This window comes from Danio rerio, chromosome 2 (assembly GCF_052040795.2).
Source record: "Danio rerio strain M-AB ecotype USA chromosome 2, GRCz13ab, whole genome shotgun sequence".
Taxonomy (NCBI): Eukaryota; Metazoa; Chordata; class Actinopteri; order Cypriniformes; family Danionidae; genus Danio; species Danio rerio.
In genome coordinates, this window is record NC_141022.1 from 56,247,501 (window position 1) to 56,269,271 (window position 21,771).

At 34.6% G+C, this 21,771-nt stretch overlaps 1 long non-coding RNA gene across 1 annotated transcript in view; it reads right to left on the reverse strand.

The window, feature by feature from the left end:
* LOC147846545 (uncharacterized) overlaps positions 1-6,396 on the reverse strand; it is a 68,480-nt gene extending 62,084 nt beyond the window's left edge. The window contains exon 1 of the long non-coding RNA XR_015479058.1: positions 6,091-6,396. This is a non-coding gene — a long non-coding RNA (uncharacterized LOC147846545). The remainder of the gene's footprint in view (positions 1-6,090) is intronic.
* Positions 6,397-21,771: the final 15,375 nt, after the last annotated feature.

Here is a 21,771-nt window from a genome sequence, read left to right on the forward strand (position 1 = left end):
AACTAGCGATGTCCTGATCAGGTTGTTCAAGAGTCATTTGATTTTGAGTATTCACTGATACCGAAACTCGATCCGATACTTCTATAATGCATAAAAAAACATAAAGAAGAGCGGATTGTTCAGATCCAGGATGTTCCTTATTTTTTATGTAAATCACCTTATTTTAACAATCAAAATCTTTAACAAACAGAGCACTTCTGTGAGGTAGCTTGAACAATCAGGTAACAAATAATAAATTCATATGTGGTCCATAAGAACAGTATAATGCGGTGTTCACACCAGACGTGGAACGCATGGATAAATCAAGCTATTCGCGCGAAAATAGCTGCGTGAACACTTGAGTTTACTCGCTTTATTCAAGTGCCAAATTCACTTCAGAACAGATACGGATTTGCATCATGCGCAGGGCTTCTGTCTGCCTGGTGACTCTGGCTTCATTGCTAAATGGCAAATATGGATTTTATTAAGAAATTATTGCGCTCTTTGCGCAATTTACGTCATTCGCGTGTATCGCGCTGCAAGATGTCTATTCGCGCATTTGCAATGACTTAACATGTAAATCACTCGAGCTTGACACTTCTTCCATGTCTGGTGTGAACACAGCATAAGAAATCCAGGGCTCTGTACAAAGGGGAACGGTAGGTCACTCATTGCGTTCATTTGTGCTATTATGGCTGAGATATTCCGTGCCTTTGCGCTGTCACGGGGCATTTTTTCTGTCCTCTTCAAACTCTCCTGCAGCGTGATCTGACTCATCTTCGGTTGGGTCAAAAGCCTCTTTCACACATGCAGGTAATTTTCCGGAAAGGTCTGTTAGTGTGAAAAGGCCCTTTTTAAAATTACCATTAAATTCGTTCTGGCTATTTTCCGGAAAGAGATGTTCTAACATAACCAGTAATTTGCCGGAATGCTGCTCTGTGTGGAAAACTGCTGGAAAGAATGCGTTCATGTTTAGAACGCGCTGACATGAGACGTCTACTCAAGCCAATCAGAACATTCAGACAACATTCACATCCGCACTGTTTATGAAAAAAAAAAGCCTTCAAATATTTTTCAGACACATTCAGGTGCTAGATGTTAGTCAGACAATGTTTCTACGTTTCTTCTTAATGCCAACTGTAAAAAATAATCAATAAAATGCTCATGATAAACCGCTGTTTGTTTACCCTAAAGCTCTGCTTCAGTTGATGCACGTGCACGTGAAGCAGCCGGTGAGCGCCAGCACACACACATATCATCTACATCTCGACATGCGAAAGTGGTCCTCCATATATTTTCATCGAAGTTGTTCTCAATACTGATCCATCCACAGAGTTTGTAATGTCATTAAATGTTTACAAATAAACGCAGTCATTTAGAGGTCATTTCTGTTAATGATTATTGTTTTGATTAGTACTTTGGAATGGATGTGTGATTCTTTCGGAAAAATTCCGTAACGTCCTCGCCTGTGTGAACAGCACTTTTTTTAATTTATCGGTAAAGTCGTTGCGGAAATGTTCCAGATATTTACTGGTATCACTGTGTGAAAAGGGCTAAAGAGCGCAGAATTAACAAGAGGCGACACTATTTGGGAAACAGCCACTACATGCCGCTAGTGTCACGCGGTGGCCATTTTGGTATGGAAATTCCATTAAAAAAACAGCACGGATAACTAACGTTAGACAGAATGAATTCAAATATTGAGTTAAATATAAGTTAAAATATTATACATTCATACACGCCTATTTAAAAGCAACATTTTAAGATATTTAAACAAAATGAAAAGAAAACAATTTCCAAAATGTTGACAAGACTATTGCTGCGTCCCAAAGGGCACACTATACACTATGCACTCATGCACTATGTACTTATGCACTTACACACTCAACAGCATATGTATGTAGTGTCATCCCAAATGGCACACTTATGTTTTTTTACTAAGCGGAAATTCAAACCGTTTCCTTGATGACGTTTTACGGTTGCCAAATCAGTGAAATAAACAACCGAATTATCAAATAATACCTGCCGTGAGTAAAACCGCATTCACCATAGCTTGTGTCTAATATAATCTTATGACATGACCTTAACTTATGACATGAACGTCATGCTGCAGTAGAAGAATGAATATTGTGTCTGACTCCCATGAGCTTGGAGGACTGAATCCATACATCTCTGCAATGACTCAAATCACTTATTAATATAGTCATCTGGAATGGCAAAGAAAGCTTTCCTGCAGGACTCCCAGAGTTCGTCAAGATTCTTTGGATTCATCTTCAATGCCTCCTCCTTCATCTTACTTAGTAATGTTCATACCTCGTGACTGGGCTGGCCAATCCTGGAGCACTTTGATCTTTTTTCCTTTAGGAACTTTGATGTTGAGGCTGAAGTATGAGAAGGAGCGCTATCCTGCTGGTTTGTAATGTAATGGGCAGCACAAATGTCTTGATACCTCAGGCTGTTGATGTTGCCATCCACTCTACAGATCTCTCGCACGCCCCCATACTGAATGTAACCACAAACCATGATTTTTCCTTCACCAAACTTGACTGATTTCTGTGAGAATCTTGGGTCCATGTGGGTTCAGTAGGTCTTCTGCAGTGTTTGTGATGATTGGGATGCAGCTCAACAGATGATTCATCAGAAAAATCTACCTTTGGCCACTTTTCCAAATGATCAACTAGAAGTCAAGTTATTATTTGTTGCTCCTGGGATCGACTATGTATAAATCACTAGGAAAGCCTGGTGAGGTTCAATAATATCATCTTGTGCTGTTTTTTAAAACCCCATATCTCATGTGAAGCAGCATAAGCACATGTGAAGTGGTGTTTACATACAGTCATCAAAAAAAAAAAAAAAAAAAAAAAAAAAAAAACACTCTGGTTAATCCCCTGAGGTGGCAAATGGTCACAAAACTATTTTAGCACAAGAAAACCAACATTAACAAGTGCACCACACGAAAAAGAAAAATGTTATTGCGCTCCCATTCACACCACCAAAATAAGACCCAAATAAACATGTACTTGTGTGTTTACCACAAATAAAGAGACAGGGAAAGTCTCCACATGGCTTCACTGCAACAACAAAAAACCCTGATGCCAAACTGCAGACAAACACAAACCCATGGGACGACACACTAGAGCAATTACTGCTATCTGTGTGGGTTAATTTGCTGCTTTTGACACAACACAGATGGCCATCAGTCAGCGGTTCAGCAGCCACAGAGCTGGAGGTTCATTCGGGAGGATCTAATGCTTATGACCAGAATAAAAAAAAAAAAAACTGAACACACTGGCACATCGCTGAGCTTCACAGTAGAATACAAACTCACTATATACTGATCACTGCAGAGGACCCTGCATCTGGTTTGCAAATGTTTTTTTTTTTTGCATTAAATATTTCTGCATGCTATTTTTTTTTATCTTTTACTTTGTTTTATGTTCTACATTTTTAATGGTTGAACTATTATTATTATTATCTTTCAATATTAATATTTTTCAATTCATGAAATATAAAATAACAAAATAAAAATGTATACATTTATAAATACATTTTATTTCATTATTTCTTAATATATATTTATTTATTTATTATAAACATTTTATGTATGTATGTATGTATGTATGTAATACTATTTATGTAATGATAAGAAAAATTCTAAAAGACCAATTAAGCCATTATTCCCAGAATTTATTTATTTATATTTCTGTAATACTAAAGTTATGAAAGACCAATTATGCCAATATTCCCTGAAAAACATATTTATAGATACATTTTATTTTTTGATATTCATTTATTTATATTTACGTAATAATATAAAGTTATGACAGACCAATTGTTCCATTGTTCCCAAAAAATAGATATATTTATAAACATATTTTATTTATTTATGTATGTATGTATGTATGTATGTATGTATGTATGTATGTATGTATGTATGTATATATTAATATTTACGTAATATAAAAAAAGTTATAAAAGACCAATTATGCCATTATTCCCAGAAAAACATATTCATAAATACATTTATTAATATTTATTTATTTATTTATATTTACGTAATAATACAAAGTTATGACAGACCAATTATGCCATTATTCCTAGTATTTATTTATTTATTTATTTATATTTAAGTAATACTATAGTCATGAAAGAACAATTATACCATTATTCCCAGAAAAATATATTTATAAATGCAATTTACTTATTTATTAATTTAAAGTTATGAAAGACCAATTATGCCATTATTTCCAGAAAAAAAATTTTTTTAAACGTATTTTATGTATGTATGTATGTATGTATGTATGTATGTATGTATTTATTACGATTTACGTAATAATAAAAAGTTCTAAAAGACCAATCAGGCCATTATTCCCAGAATTTATTTATTTATCTATCTATTTATTTATTTTTATTTATAAATTAATATAAAGTAACAAAATTAATATACAATCATGATGGAATTATTCACTGAAAATTCCCTTTTATTAATATTTTTGAGAATATTAGACATTAAGAATTACATTTTCCTTTAAAACCATCATATATTTCTTTTACTATTTCCTCAAGCTAAACCAAATGTAATTTTGACAGGTTGTCATTATATTAATGCATAATATTACTACCTTTTCCCTCACATCAAACAGTAAAATTCTGACTCTCTGAATAAATTGAGTATTATACAAAATTGTATTCATTCAATCATTCACACTGATACACTACAACCAATTCATCAAATTCACCAACTGTATAGCGCATGTGTTTGAACTGTGGGGGAAACCCACACCAACACGGGAAAAACATGCGAGCTCCACACAGAAATTCCATCCATTCACCACTGCAAAAATGCTTTTATTACTTTGACTTTTTGTCTTGTTTCCAGTCCCAATATTTAAATATTCTTAAATCAATAAGCATTTTCTGTAAAAGTCCAAAATATTATCTTGTTTTAAGAAATAATATACAAATATTAAGTGAGTTTTTCCTTAAAACAAGCAAAATAATCTTATGTCAAGACGAAAAATAAGATTATTTTGTTTACCCTTTTGGCAGATTGTTTTCATTTATTAATTTTCTTTTCGGTTTCGTCCCTTTACTAATCTGGGGTCGCCACAGCGGAATGAACCGCCAACTTATCCAGCACGTTTTATGCAGCAGATGCCCTTCCATCTGCAACCAATCACTGGGAAACATCCATACACTCTCATTCACACACTTACACTACAGACAATTAAGCCTACCTAGTTCACCTATACCACATACTTTTGGACTTGTGGGGGAAACCTAAACGGCAGATTGTTTTGCTTGTTTTAAAGAAAATAGAAGAATAAATTTTGGCATGTAATTTCTTAAAACATGACAATATTTTTTTTTTGATTAGAAAATGCTTCTTGATTTAAGAATTTTTAGATATTTGGATAAGAAACAAGATACAAAATCGAAGTAAGAAGAGCATTTTTGTTTTATATATATATATATATATATATATATATATATATATATATATATATATATATATATATAATTTTTCTTCAGATAATACAGAAGTAAAAACAACATTAAAACACAAATAAACAACGAAAAAAACGTATCAGTATTTTACATCAATATTTATGACCTCTCTTCTAATTCATCAATCAACACATTTCCAACTCGACCACATTTTCCACAAAGGAAAGGTTCACAAACTCCCTCAAAATCTTGTATTTATATCTTAATATAGGTTGTCTTTCAGCCAACATCCTATACTTGGTGCACACAAATTTTCCGATTTAAAGAGGCTTGAAGGATACAGATATTTATACATAGGAAAAGCCTGTTTTGCAGTGCACAAATGACCATGACTCATATTGAAAATAGTATTTTCCTTGGATGATATACTTACACTAGTAATCCACATCATGGTTTGAATAGGTACAGAGCATTACTTCATATTTATTCATGCAAACTCTGACAAATTCCATGACACTTTTGCATAATATATACAGATAATTACATTTTTATGACTGCGGTTTGCACATTGCAAAAATAAGGCCCTGATATTGTGCATTAAATACAGTTTTTAAAAGAGAAAGAGATCATGCAAACACTAATATCCAAATAGATTAATCATACCTGGAGAAATCCATTCATTGCTAGACTGGTGAAGAAAGTACCCTGGGTAGTGCACACTTCGAAGACCTCTTATGTTCTTGGTGGATTTAAGCAGCAACTCTGAAGCTGCAGGAATTATGAAGACATTGTTTGGTTGGTGATATTGAATGAGGTAACTGGAAAAAAGTCTGCTCACTCTCAAAAAATAAAATGTAAAAAGACATAAGCGAGATTAATTTATTTAAGCAATTTAAACAAAACTGGGCAAATGTTTTAGGCACATGTTGCGCATTGTCAACGCCAAGCTAACAATGTAAGGAGCCATCTAAATTTAGGGAGTCACATGATGATTATGTATGTCATGTGATCAAACCAGACCAAGCAAAAGGTGCGTTCGACATGAAGCTCAGCTGCAGCCGGTGATCAACGAGATTAGTCGAGCGCAGGCGGGGCGGAGTTGATAACGGAGCCGTCAAGACGGACAGCTGGACACTTCGGGACTCAAAGTTGCTGCAGTCATGATGACCGATCACATGGCGTCATCATATTTTTTTTTTATTTTTATTTATAGCAACAAAACATTTACAAATAAAACAAAATACAGTCTCTACAAACTGTAGTTCCTTTTTAAACAATAAGGGAGAATTATGAATAAAATATATAACAAATGCATGAGAGAAATAAGAGGAAATGAGAGGTTAATATAAACATAAAAACGAACAGGTCTATTAAATACAAAGCAATAAGCATAAATTCTAGGAGTTAAACATCAATCTTTAGGCTAATACTTCTTGTTTGAATATGCTAAAAAAGGGTTTACATATATGTACATTTATAGATATAAAAATTTCCCATGTAAAAAGCAAAACAAGGTGTTTTGATTAGGTCTTAATAAATGACATTATTTTGGATAATGAATGAATTTTCAAAAAAGCATTTTAATCCAAAAAGATTGTGTTGAAAAGAACAAAAGGTAAAATAAGTGAGCTATGTAGAAGTTTCCCAGAAAGAGCAGGTAGCCTTTAAACTGCTAGACAGGAAATAAAATATATATTTATATTATAATAATAAAGCCATTTTATAATTATTTAATAAAATAGTTTTTTACTTTAATTTGTTAAGAGAGCTTTAGGGTGGCAGGATCAATGATGATGATTATTTTATTTCAAGTCTGTAAGACCTATTTGAGTTTATATTTAGGTTATTCACTAAAATATACACTAAAATATATAATTTAAATCGTTCATGGAGATGAATGCAGTAAATAGTCTGTATAAAATGGTTGAAAATAAACCTGTGCAAACAAGCTAACCTTTATAACCAGATTATTTAACAAAAGATGATACTGCAGTAAAATATTTGTAGTCTTTTAATTAGCAAGATGTGTACAGGATAGAGAGGGTGTGAAAAGTGAATTGTTTGTTTTGAAACTTTTGAATCGGAATTTGTCCAATTATAAACCCGAAATACACGTGTTTGTTGTCATGTGGTGAACTCGGCCAATCGTGTAATATCGGTGTCGTCATCAAAGCTCCTGCAGTCGCTCTTCAGATGCTGCACGGTCTGAGTTTGCCGTCTGATCTCGGAGCGCTGTCGCGGTACTTTGATGCCACATGTGACAGTCACGTGGCGTCGGCGCAGCATCAATCCGGACAAGATTTCTAACCAGAATGCACCGCTTTAAGACAGATTTCGATCGATCTGCGCAGCGCTGCATGAAGTCGAACGCACCTATTAACTTACAAAAATAAAATAATAAAAAAATTTATTAAAATAAAGTAAATAAAATAAGATTTAAAAAAAGATTAGTTTAGATAAAAGTAAATAAATTAACATTGAAATAAAGAAAAAATACAATTAAATTAGTCTAAATAAAATAAAATTTAAAATAAAATAAAATGAAATCAAAAATTTTCCCAGAGATGGGTTGCGGCTGGAAGGGCATCCGCTGCGTAAAAACTTGCTGGATAAGTTGGTGGATCATTCCAGTGTGGCGACAAGCCGACAAGAAAATGAATAAATGAATAAATCAAAATTAAATCAAAATTAAATTAAACTAAAGTAAACTAAAAATAAATGAATATAAAACTGTGTGTGTCAATCATTAGTTTACTGTAAAAAAATCTGTTTCTGTATTTTGTTATTCACAGTGTTTTCAGTTTTTTTTTACAGTTGTGAATTGCATTATGGGTTGTTGATCTCTATACTTGGAGTACACACATTTGTCCAATTTAAAGATGCTTAAAGGATTAAATTAAATTAAATGTACATTACATTTAATTTAAAATTAAATTACATTTAATTTATTTTATTTAAACTAAATTAAATTAACAATAAAATTAAATTATTTAAATTAAATAAAAAAATAAATAAATATAAAATTAAATAAATTATCAAGACATTGTTTGGTTGGTGATATTGAATGAAGTAACTGGGAAAAGAAGTCTGCACTCTCTCAAAAAATAAAATGTAAAAAGACATAAGCGAGATCAATTGATTAAAGCAATTTACTGAGGTCAAAAATGGGGTGATGTTTTAGGAACACGTTGACATTAAATGCCAACTTAACAATTTTAGGAGCCATCTTGATTTAGGGAGTCACATGATGATTAAGTATGTCATGTGATCAAACCAGACCAAGCTAAAATAAAATAAAATAAATAAATATATAATTGTGTGTGTTAATCATAAGTACACTGTAAAAAAATCTGAATTTTGTGATTTACAAATGCTTTCCATTTGATCACGGTTGTGAATTGTATTATGGGATGTTGATCTTCGCATTGTCGACTTTTGATATTGAAAATTCAACTCAACAGTTTAACAAAGTGACATTTACTGACATTTTAGTAGTTTTAAAAAATTATATGTCGTATAAGAAATAATATATTGAAAAATAAGTCTGTAAAACAACTGAAAATGTACTGATGGTTTATTACAAGGTGTTTGTAGCATAATATATAACACTAACCCAGGCAATATATCACTGCAAACTATTAAAAATGTTTATAAAAGTCACTTTTTTTAGGGTTAAAAGTTGATGAAAGAAAGATCAAGATTCCATAATGCAATTATAAAGCATAAATAAATGAGGAAAAATAAAAACACAATTCACAAAATATAGAAAACTGCTAATTTACTGATATTGTTTAGAGTGTAAAAACAGAATCCTGAAAGCATCACTAATGAGTCTGAAATGTGAGCAGGCAAACATGGAAAACATTCAGCAGGCTTCTCATTTTTAAGAAAATACCACACATTAGTGAAGACATCTAATTGGTAGCTAGGATGTTGCTAGGCTGTTTTATGGCATTTTATGGAATGCAGCCAGCATTTTTCCCCATTCATTTTTTTCCCATGGGATTTTCATTAAAGCATTTGAAAAATGCCCCCAACCAAAGAGAATAATAGCATTACAAACTTTGATTCAAAGCAAAATAATATGGAAAATTAACCCCTCATGAACTCCTCTGTTTAAATGCTGAAATCCGGCATTCTATAGAATGATAGGAAATCTACTGAATGCCTAAAAATCGAACCTCAAAGTATGAAATGATTACTACTTTATATATTGCCTAGGCCGTCAATATGCCGAGTTGCCTTGTGGCAAAGTATGTAACTGCCATACCTTCGCCATTTTTGCCGCCACTGATGCTGGCAGTGGTGATTGCGTTGTTGATGCCAATCAAAGCATGTGAGTGTTTAACGTTGTTGTAAGACAGCGTATTGCCAGTACGAGCTTCCACTACTACATCACAGACAATATTGTAACATATACCTCAATCTCAGTTTTGCTGTCATTGTTTTTCCGGTAAGAACATTATATTTTTTATTTCCATAAGGCAACCTCCCGCTCTCCCTCATGAAGCAAATACGCACTGACTGACCCGCCCACCCACTTCCCTAAACCCAACCAACAGGTGACCTCGTCTGATTTTTTTTTTTCAGATCGTACCCCATTTTCATCCTGTTATTTACTTGTTTTTTTATATGTTGGCTTCTGTTTTGTCTTTCCTGCTTTCTAGAACTGTTCTTCGCTGGACTTGAACCTTGTCATCGTGGTCAACTCCTCTCTGCGTCTGTTGAAATACATGGCGAGCAAACTGGACAAACTGGTAACAGCAGGAAAGACGTCCACATGGAGGTAGACGGTCAGCTAGTAGTGCGAAAATGAACGGCGTCATACCACCCCGTAGACGGAATGCAGCCATATGTACACTGTTAACCCTTACCGTAGATTATGCAGTAAATAACTATAAAATAGCCAGTGTTTAGCTGTAATGAAAAGAAACAGTATTTTACTGTAAAAGGAGCAGGATTTGTATGAAATTCTGTAGTGCAAAGAATAAATTACAGTAATTTACTCTATGTACCATTACAGATATTCACTGTGATAATAAATGGTAAATTACTGTTCAACCATTACTGCCCCATCTACTCTGATGCTTTATGTTGCTATTTTATATTTATTTTATCTCTGTGTTTTCTTTGGTTCCTTCCTAACATTGAGTATCAGGAGTCAACCAATGCCACAGAGCTTATTAAAAGGTAAGTGTAAGATATGGACGAGATGCATTTAAAGGCAAAAATATTCACACAGAGCAAAGAAATTGTCACAATAATTTTTATAACTTTGTTTACTTTTTCTATAATTAATCTAATTTAATTGCCTAGTTTGACCTATAGTTAAGATTTTAAATTGCACTTTCAACTGAATATTAGTATTTTGCTAAATAACTAGTAAAAATGTGTTATTTAAAAAATATATATATATCTTAAACAACACGCACATACATTTTTGCAGAGACTCAATGAATTTGTCTGGAAAACTGGCAAGTAAAAGTGCCATTAACAGTATAAAGGCTTTTTCTAAATAAATGTATAAATCATGATATTTGTTGTGTTTTTTATTATTACTACAGATTTGGAACGACATGAGAATCAGATTATTTATTTATTTTTTCTATGGATGAAGTTTATATTATAGTATATTTTTATTGTTTTCATTAAACGATATGTGCATAACTGTGATAAATGTAGGCAGTTGCTTTGAAAATATGCTATGTAACAGGGGTGTCAAACTCCTGGAAGGCCACAGCCTAGTAGAATTTAGTTCCAGCCCTGCTTCAACACACTACCTTTAGATTTAGTTTGATCAGGTGTGTTTAATTAGTATAACTGCACTGTTACTCTGTAGATTGTGCAGTAAATAACTGTAAAAAAATAATGATTTAGGCATCACCACACACTCCCACATGCTGTCCGTCTTATTCTAAACACAAAGGTGTTAAAAAGAGTTTTCAGAAAATGCTGGCCCTTTAAGGGAGCCAGGTGTTTGATTTGTTTACTGCTGAGTGTGCTCTATTCTCTGTCTATCAATTCAGATTTTGAGTCTGATATGTTTTAGGCTTTAAATAAGAATCTAAAATGAGTAAGTAAAATGTGTTCAAATGTTTTTGAGGGTTTATAAAATAAGGCTGTGTTTTAAGTTATATTGTTGTTATCTTGAACTGTGTACTTAAAAGCTACATTGTTAGCTAGTTAGCCTCTCCTCATATAACTTCTTACATTACTTTTGTTTAAGTATATGTATTTATTGGATATTGCATACTGCCATAATGTACAGATGCTAACAGTTGTATGTATCTTTCTGGCAACTAAGCCAAAATTAAATTCCATCATCTCAGTAAGGTAACACATGCACATCATCACAGGCAATAACAAAAACATGATACACATAGCCATACACACATAAAAGCTCCCCTGTCCGGTCCCAGGTTGTGAGTTTGTTGCTAAGTATTTTTCAGAGCTGTGTTTCCATCTATGAATTTATATTTGAAACAATAAAAAAGTTTGTTGTCATGAGATAATTATAACAATAAAAGATTGGATCCTTTGGTTTTTCGGTGTTGCCAACTTTATTTTTGTTTTCTATAATTATTTTAAACTTTTTGAGATTTGACAGAGCTTTTAATTATTTAAATTTTTAAAATTTAAAATAATTATTTTGTGTTTTTTTCTGTTCAGTTTTTTTTTTTTTTTTTTTTTTGCATGGTCAGCTTTGTGTGTGTGTGTGTGTGTTTAATGGATATGTGATTGTGATAAATGTTAGTAGTTGCTTTAAAAGTATGCTATATACCAGGGGTGCTTAATCCTGTTCCTGGAGATCTACCTTCCTGCAGATTTCAGTTGCTATCCATATCAAACACACCTAAACCAATTAATTAGGACCTGAACACCACTTGATAATTACAGGCAGGTGTGTTTGATATGGGTAGCAACTGAAATCTGCAGGAACGTAGATCTCCAGGAACAGGATAAAGCACCCCTGCTATATACCATGGGGGTCAAACTCCAAGTTCCTGGAGAACTGCAGGGCAGCAGAGTTTAGTACCCACCCTGCTGCAACATTACCTGTAGATTTCTAACAAGCCTTAATTAGTTTTATCAGGTGTGTTTAATTAGAGTTACAGCTTAAAGTCTCGGTCACACTGCACTTTTCTCCCTATAGACTTCCACTCAAACGCATGTGAATGCTGCAGACCTGGAATGCATGCTCATGTGACAAATTTTACAGTTTGCAGCATTGGAAAGTTCAAGCTTTGAGAACTCTGAACTGCGAAATCACATCATGTGATTGCTTGAGACTAATCAAAGATCCGACCATGACCTCTCTTAACAAAAATTATGGACCAGTTGCTTGCTTTTTCAGTCTCTAAATATTTTGTTTAATCCCACTCCTTTTCGCAGAGCCATATGACAGAATTTTGCATGCTTAAACGTTAGTTTGACTGCAGCCTTGCTGTGCAGACCTGTGGCTCTCAGTAATATGTAAGATGATATATTTGCTGATTTCTTAATTTTGCTATACATTTTCTGTCTTATATTTGTTTGCTGCCAAAACAATAAAATAAATTTGTCAGAATTTACAACGTAATTAATTTAAAGAATTAATAACAGGTAAGAATACTAATTAATTTTAGTAACACCTTGACATACTATTGTGTATGCAGTATAATGCTGTGAGTTGTAACACTACAGTACAGTAATTAACTGTACACAGTTTCCAGTTAGTTACCACTACTGCTCTATTACAGTAATTAACTGGCAACACTGTTGCCAGCTACTCACTGCAATGGTTCGGTTACAGTAAACAACTGGCAACACTGTTGCCAGCCACTCACTGTAATGGTTCAGTTTCAGTAATTAACTGGCAACACTGTTGCCAGTTACTTACTGTAACCAAACTTTTACAGTGAGTAGCTGGCAACAGTGTTGCCAGTTTTCTACTGTAAAAAAGCCTGGTAAGGTCTAACAGTGTAGCTCTGGCTATAAGGCGACATCTGTATATAGGGCTACATTTTCAAAACGAGCCTGTGCTGGCGATCTCAGACCAATTGTTTTGGCGTAGATCAGAGAGCGGTTGCGTGTTTTACATATGCCCAATCCAATCAAGCTAAGAGGGATAATGCGCTAGGTTTGGAAACAAACGTCTAGATGTGAAAGCAACTTAAGTAAAGTGTCCGATGCATATGGAGAGAAGAGAATGGTTTTATGGTTTGTAATTTCTTACGAGACTTCATACAGAATAACTAACAACTCAAAAACTAACATAAGCTGATTGTTTTGGGAAGATCAAAACTTACAGAGCAAAGTACTTAAGAATAGTTGACTTATTTGGCTGTATGTCAGAAGACTCAAAATGCAACAGGTTTGCTTCCGTATGTTCATCTTGTAGGCAAGTTTACTTTTTTTTTTTAAACATGGGCTCACTCTAGGGCCGGAGTGGGACTCATTGTCAGCCCTGGAGTTTCAAGCCAGACCGGCCCACTTCAGTTCACGACATTCCCAATTCAGTTTCTAATGATACTATCACGTCTTTTTCAAGAAAACAGCTGCTTTAGAAGTTCAAATGTTCAAAAGCCTTATATGTAATATATAATAACAGTATTATATGTCTTAACAAAAAAAAAAAAAAAAATATATATATATATATATATATATATATATATATATATATATATATATATATATATATGAATGATCTTTTCCAGGTGAGATTCAAACACAGATTAGTAGTGTCATACTACATCGTGTTTACCACTGGTCCACAATAGCGCTATTTCGGCAGGATTAAAAATAAGTATTGGACTGTGACCCGCAAGACACGGTATTACTTTCTATTGATGGCTTAATCTTTTTCTCCCCTTTTTAGATTTCTGATCAAGTTATGTCAGATTTATTAATGTAGTGAATCATCTGATTTTCATTGAGCAGGTGTAATATTCATTATTATTAATTATTCGAATTCTCGAATTCTCTGTTTGGGGTCGAATGATAATAGTTAACGTTACATCATCATTACGTTAGTTAACCTGCAGGCTGTATTTTGGTCAAATAAATAAATAAATAGATGAAAAAAAAGTGTGACTGCTGAGAGTGCAAGCAGCTAGGGACACCGGCCCTCATGGCCAAAAAATTGACCGGCCAACGGGGAATTCTCCCGGTGCTCCCGATTAGCCAGTCCAGGCCTGGCTCACTCTGTAAAGTATGATGGTGTTTCTTTTTGCTCTTATCAGCTGACCGCTTACCTCCGCATGGACGGCTTTTCCACAGTTTGTCCAGCGGCTTGCCATGTACGTCGGCAGACTTCAGACGCAGAGCGGAGTTGACTGCTATGATAGGGTTCGAGTTCGCCGAAGAATGGTTCCAGAAATCAGGTAACACAAAAACTGAATCCAAAAAAAAATTAACTAAACAATTAAAAAACAGGGTGAGAATGTAATCAAATCTGAAAATGTGGTAAAAATCAGGCTGCTGCGAGGGCGTTTCTTTTTTTGAATTGCATTTGAAAACACTATCGGTTGGGTTTTGCGTGAGAACACCAGGCGTGAATGGCACTCGCGAGAAATTTAAGATCCTAAAAACCATACACATCCACTCTAGTGGATTTGCAAAAAACAAAAACTGCAAGACAACGTACCTCCTGGGATGTATTTGGTGCTCTCCAGAAATGTATATAAGGGTACATATTTTTGAGGTTGGGTTGGGTTGTTAATTTTGGGTTGTTAATTTTTCTTCCTGAACTATTTATTTTCTTCCATGAGCACAACACAGTCTCTATTTATGCACACAAACACACATCCACATTACATCTCCACTGTTCTGAATGCCTGCCAGACATAAAAAATGACAATAATTACAAAGCAAAGCAACATAATAACTGCACATCACACAGAATTCCACCCATTGTGCTTATATAAATATTACTTTCTTTGGTGAACCATACGAGACGCAGCCACAGACTTCAATTTAGTCTTATTGCTTTCCAGGAGAAATGTGTTTTTTGGGTGGGGGGGCTGACAATTTACCGTGTCTGCCTTGTCTAAATGTAGAATTATAAGCGCAGATGACACATGCAGATATCAGAAGTGAGGTGCTGTAAGGACGGATGGACATGTGTTTGTGTGAGACTGATTCATCAGCCTGTCTAAGAGAAACAGCCGCATTGAGCGCAGCATGCTCATTAGGAGATACTTCTGCACTCAAACCAGACTGAACATTTCCTTTTTTTATTTTTTCTTCTAATGCATTCTGTCACTGTACAAGTATGTCTTGCAGAATGCCAACTATAATTTCAAACTCAGAGCGACTAAGTTTTAGGCCACTTTCGCACCTTTACTGAGTCAGACTGACGTTAGGGGTTTGATTCGTTTGGTTGGTGGGAAAGCTGTTTATGAAAGTTCAGAAAGGTTTACTTCATGTGAACTCTGCTGCACAGTTCAAACATTTTACTCGTTTTACTGACACTTGCAACCCAGCTAGCAAAATTCATGTGGCTCAAATCCAGCCCCCACACAAGACACTTCCGGCCCACATACTGCATGTTAAAGGTTCAGGACACCCTGGAGAACTTTTTTTTAAATATATTAACAGATTTGTGTGTGTTGAGCATCAGTTAAGACAATGTTAGCACCTGTCAGCTTTAATTGTGAGGGAAACTGGATAATTTTGAGCTTTTTTCAGCTAATTTCAGCTTCCGGGTTTAAAATGATTTTTGGGGCGGGATCAAAATCAGCGACGTATCAGTACTGCAAGTGCAATGATGACGCGTCGGTTTCACATTATTATTCATAGCGGAGTTTTCTTATCCTATGAGAAGAGCCGGCTGCTTAATTATTCATGAGACCTGCCAGACCTGCCAGAGTCAAGCCCGAGCTGTGAGACACGGAAACCACGGCACAGTATTTAGCCATTCATGAAGGCTCATATATGTTTGTTTCCATGATCCACGGGGTTTGTTGTATGTTTTCCCCCGCGATCTTGTCAGGGCCGATCATACAGGAAAGCTGTATGTGTGTTGCTATCATTTTTGTAGGGAGAGCAGCAAGAGAATTAGAGAATGGCGGACGCTTTCTTTTATCAGGAGTTCGTTCACATTCAGACACATCACTGTGCTGCTGTGTTTGCCTAAATCCTCCAGATTACCAGCAGGGCTAATGGTTAAAATAGACGGGTCAGGAGACCTGCTGCACTGAGTCTGCTGGATACGGGGATTAAGGGAGAAGTCCTCATTTATAGTGTTTACATGAACACGCTTATCTTTATAATAGTATAAAATGTGGTTATGTGTATATGAAATTACGAATAACAAATGTAGCAGGGCACTAAATCACTGTTCATTTCTTTGCATTTTACCTTTGCAAACTATAAACTCATGCGTCTCCACACGGTTTGTCTCATTTTGTGAGCTAAATGACAACAACAGTTATTCGTTCACGTTCTCCCCTGCTGGCCACGCCCACTCCTGCCCGATGCTCGCGGAGCTCCACGCCCATTAATCATGCATCTTTTGAAAAAATTCTGAAGTAGACTTTAACCGAAAGTGGGGGGTGTCATGGCCCTTTAACAACCTGGACACGTTAGAGCGACTGGAGCGGTGCATGAGGCATGCGATGCAGGTATGGTTTACTGCACACATGCAGAGATGCGCCCGTTAGCTTTTTACATTGCTTTCACCAGCGTTGGTTCAGTTGCACATAGAGAATAACGTTTTTATTCCGGGACTACCACTCTTAATAAATACACTTGCATATGAAATAAATCATTTACTGGGGCATTGACGATTTTTAATGGGGCACCTGTCTCAGTAAATTGGGTCTAGCGACGCCCCTTACTTGAACAGAAAGAATTCAGTGACAATACTGTCACCAAGGAGGACACCGGCGCACAAAAACACAGTGGTCAGGCTACATTGGATTTTTTTGTGCAGGATCGGGGGTGAAGTTATCTTCTTAAGGTGCAGAGAAGTATAGCTGCTTATGGGGCCGTTCACATATTGGGTCTTGGGAGCACATTTTGCGCACGCTTGTTTTTTCCAGGCTCAGTTGAAAACCACAAGTCATGTGGCAAGAAATAACTGATCAGTCTCTTACTTTGTATTGAATTAACACATTTGGGTTGACTAATTACCTCAGACAAACACAGAACACCCAAACACTGCAGTGCTTTTTCATACTATGGATGTCAATGGTTACAGGTTTCCCGTTTCCTTCTAAATGTCTTCTTTTGTGTTAAAAAAATACAAACAGGTTTGGAACGTGAATGATGAGAGAACTTTAAGTTTTGGGTGAACTCTTCATCTTTTGAATATGTCAGGCATATTTTGTGATGTTTTTCAGTAAATATTAAATTACTGAAAGAGCTGCAGTTTATTTTGTACTTTTATAGGTATATTTTATGTGTTAAAGGTAACTTTAAAGTAAAGTAATGTAATCAGATTACAATTTTCGAGTAGTAATCAGTCTGTCACGGTTTGTGGTTGAAGAAAAGGATCGAGGTGCAGCAAATAATGGGTATTTTTTAATATAAAATAAAAATAAAAGGCAAAACAAACTACCCCAAGGGGGAAAACATTAACAAAACACACAAACAAACTTCACTGGGCAGGCTGGTAGGGATCAGGGCTGGACAGACAAGACAAGGCTACAAACGACTACAAACTGGCTCAGGACAGCAGACATGAGAAGAATATAAGCAGAAGTAAATTAATACACAAACAGGTGAACCTAATAAACGAATAATGGGCTAACAAGGAAGGTGGGACTAGATAATAGATCTTTAGGGAACATTTACTTAATATTCTAATGATTATTTTTTCAGATAACAGAAAAAATGATCATTTATACTAGGGATGTAACGGTATCAGAATTTCACGGTACGGTAATACCTCGGTATGAATGTCACGGTATGGTATTTATTGAATCATTTACAGGAAAAAACAAAACTTATGAAAATACTCCAAAAAAGTGCCAAAAGTGTCAATGACATACAAATTAGCCATCTATCTGTAAGCTTTGAAACAGGAACTTCAATTTTAATAACAAAAAACTATTAAACCATGTAAAAAAATAAAGTTTCAATTTAGTATTGTTGAAAACTCATCACATTCAACATTTAATCACTCACTCACTTAGATAGAGATGGGTTTAAAGGAAAATTATCATATAAATATAATCTGGTAAAAGCTGGTATCTCTGGGCATTTACAATGTCCCCTGCAACAGAAAAAAACCCCTCTCATTTGGGACTGAGGTTTCTGGGACAAGAGAGATATGACTTGGCCCAGGTTGACAGCAGTGGGTAACGTTGTGCATTGTCTTTCCCCCACTTGAGAGGACAAACCATGAGTAAGATAGGGGTCTCATGTCTGCATCAATCTGAACAGTGTGCTGACAACACCGCTATTCAGTATGCTCGACAACACAGCTGATAAGAACTCGCGCGACAACACCGCTATTCAGTACGCGCGCGACAACACAGCTGATAAGAACTCGCGCGACAACACCGCTATTCAGTACGCGCGCGACAACACAGCTGATAAGAACTCGCGCGACAACACCGCTATTCAGAACGCGCGCGGCGACAACACCCGCTTTAGAGTTTTCCAGCTCTTTTTCATCCCCGCTTCTAGCAGCACACTCCATTTCCGCATTACTGGATCTGTAGCGACAACAGACCGCAAGGGATGATGGTCAAGCATGGGCTGATGGGAATTGTAGTTTTCGCTACCTCCCGTTCGCTTCATTCGCCTGAGCAAATTTTCTCAGAAGACCTATAGTTTTACCGAGTCATGCGACTACGGTAATATCGAAAAAAATTAATATTGCGGTATGACGGTATTTACAATACCGTTACATCCCTAATTTATACCAATGAAATGTGATTTTGATAAAAATATGCCCATGCAACAAAAGCCTGGATTTGTGGTCTAGAGTCACATGACATACAGTATCATTTGCAGCATTGCATATTCCTGGTCACACTCATTATAGCATAATGCATTTCTCACAGCTGCTTGCCTCTGAATAATTTACTTTAACGTCGTTTGAAATGCACCCGCGGTGTTACATCTTCACAATCATACAAGCAATCTAATCTTCCTTGATCTTTTAGAATAAACTGCTCAATATATATTGTGGACGTCACTAGTCCAGAAATATTATTCATTAAAAGTAGGCTGCAAATATGACTCGTTCTGCACTTTTGTCACCTCATAACATTATTGAAATGAATGAGCGCCTCCATATCCACACCTACATGTACACATCATCTTCTGCTTGACTTACAAATGTTAGGAATGAGTGCATGGCTGAAGTTTATGCACCACAAGATCATGTGGTGAACATTACCAGTGTCAAAACTCTGGAATATTAGGATCTTTGGCATATGCAATTTATTTATATCAAAAAAATTATGGAACATCATATTTACTAAATAAACAATTCCGACCCATACAATGTATTTTTTACTATTGCCAAAAATACACCAGTGCAACATAAGACTGGTTTTGTACTCCAGCAAGGTCACAACTGATTATAATAGCTCCGTATCTAACTTTTACGATCAATAAAACATTTGCAATCCACAAAAGCAAGGTTAAAAGAAGCTGATTTGCATTATTAAAATGTTTATCACACTATAACATTGTCACTTCAATTGATATGGAAAGTTAGCACAATATTTAGGCAGATATATTGCATAAAACACATTACTAGAATATGGGGGCTCAAAAAAATCTAAATACTGAAAGAAATCACCTCCACATTTGTTTTTAATTAATACAATTCTTAGCAATGCACAATAATAATCAACATTTGAGTTTTCATGTATTTGCAGTAGAAGATTTATAAAAGAAAATATTATTAAAACATCAGCTTTACTAAATATTGCAGTTATATTTTTGGCATAAAAGAAAAATCAACAACTCTGACACATACAATGTTTTTTTTTGTTTTTTTTGTTGATGCCAAAAATACACTAAGGCTGGTTTTATGCACCAGCAAGGTCACAACTGGTTATAATTTTCAATTTAACCATTACGATCCATATAACATTTGCATTCCTCAAAAGCAATTTAGATTATTAAAGCTTATTTAGATTATCAAAATTTTTATCCCACTATGAAATTCTCATTTCCATTAATGTGGATAGTTAGCACAATATTTAGGCAGGGATGTTACACATATCTGGATTATGGGGGCTCAAAAAATTTCTAAATAATGAAAGAAAAAACCATTTGTTTTTAATTAATAAAATTCTGAATATTTAGAATCAACAATATTTAGGTATTTATATAACACATTTCTGGAATATGGGGGCACATGGCCTCTATATTTGTTTATAATTAATTCAAATCTTAGCAATGCATGATACTAATCAACATTTGAGTTTTCACGTATTTGCAGTAGATTTCTAAAAGAAAATATTAATAAAACATCATCTTTACTAAATATTACAAAGTGTTGGCATAAAAGAAAAATCAACAACTCTGACACATACAATCTATTTGTTGCTTTTGCCAAAAACATACCGGTTCATGATTATCTTTTACAATCGACAAAACATTTGCAATCCAAAAAAGTGAGGTTAAAATAAGCTTATTTAAATTATCAAAATATTTATCACACTATGAAATGGTCACTTCCATAGTTAGCAAAATATTTAGGCAGGGATTTTACATATATCTGGAATATGGGGGCTTAAAAAAATCTAAATACCGAAAGAAATCACCTCCACATTTGTTTTTTAATAATAAAACTCTTAGCAATGTATGATACTAATCAACATTCGAGTTTTCATGTCTTTGCGGTAAGAAATTTACAAAAAATATATATTCAGGAAACATTACCTTAACTAAATATTCTACATATTTTAGAAAAATCAAAAATTCTGACAAATAAAATGTATTTTTGGCTATTGCTATTGTACATAAGCCTGATTTTTGAAACTGTCACTTCCATTGATGTATGGATAATTAGCACAATATTTAGGCAGATATATTACACATACCTGGAATATGGGGGCTCAAAAAAATCTAAATACTGAAAGAAATTATCCCTAAATTTGTTTTTAATTAATAAAATTCTTAGCAATGCACAATACTAATCAACATTTGAGTTTTCATGTATTTGCAATAGTCGATTTATAAAAGAAAATATAATAATAATAAAACATCATCTGGTAACACTTTAGAATAACTATCTGTTATAACTAGTTAATAGACCATTAATAAACTGCTAGTTAACAAGTTATAAATGACTTGTTAAACAAAAGTTAATAGTTTGTTAATTATTTACAACTGTGCCTTATAGATGGGCAATGGATAACTTACAAGCCATTATTTGTCAAGTTGTAAATGACT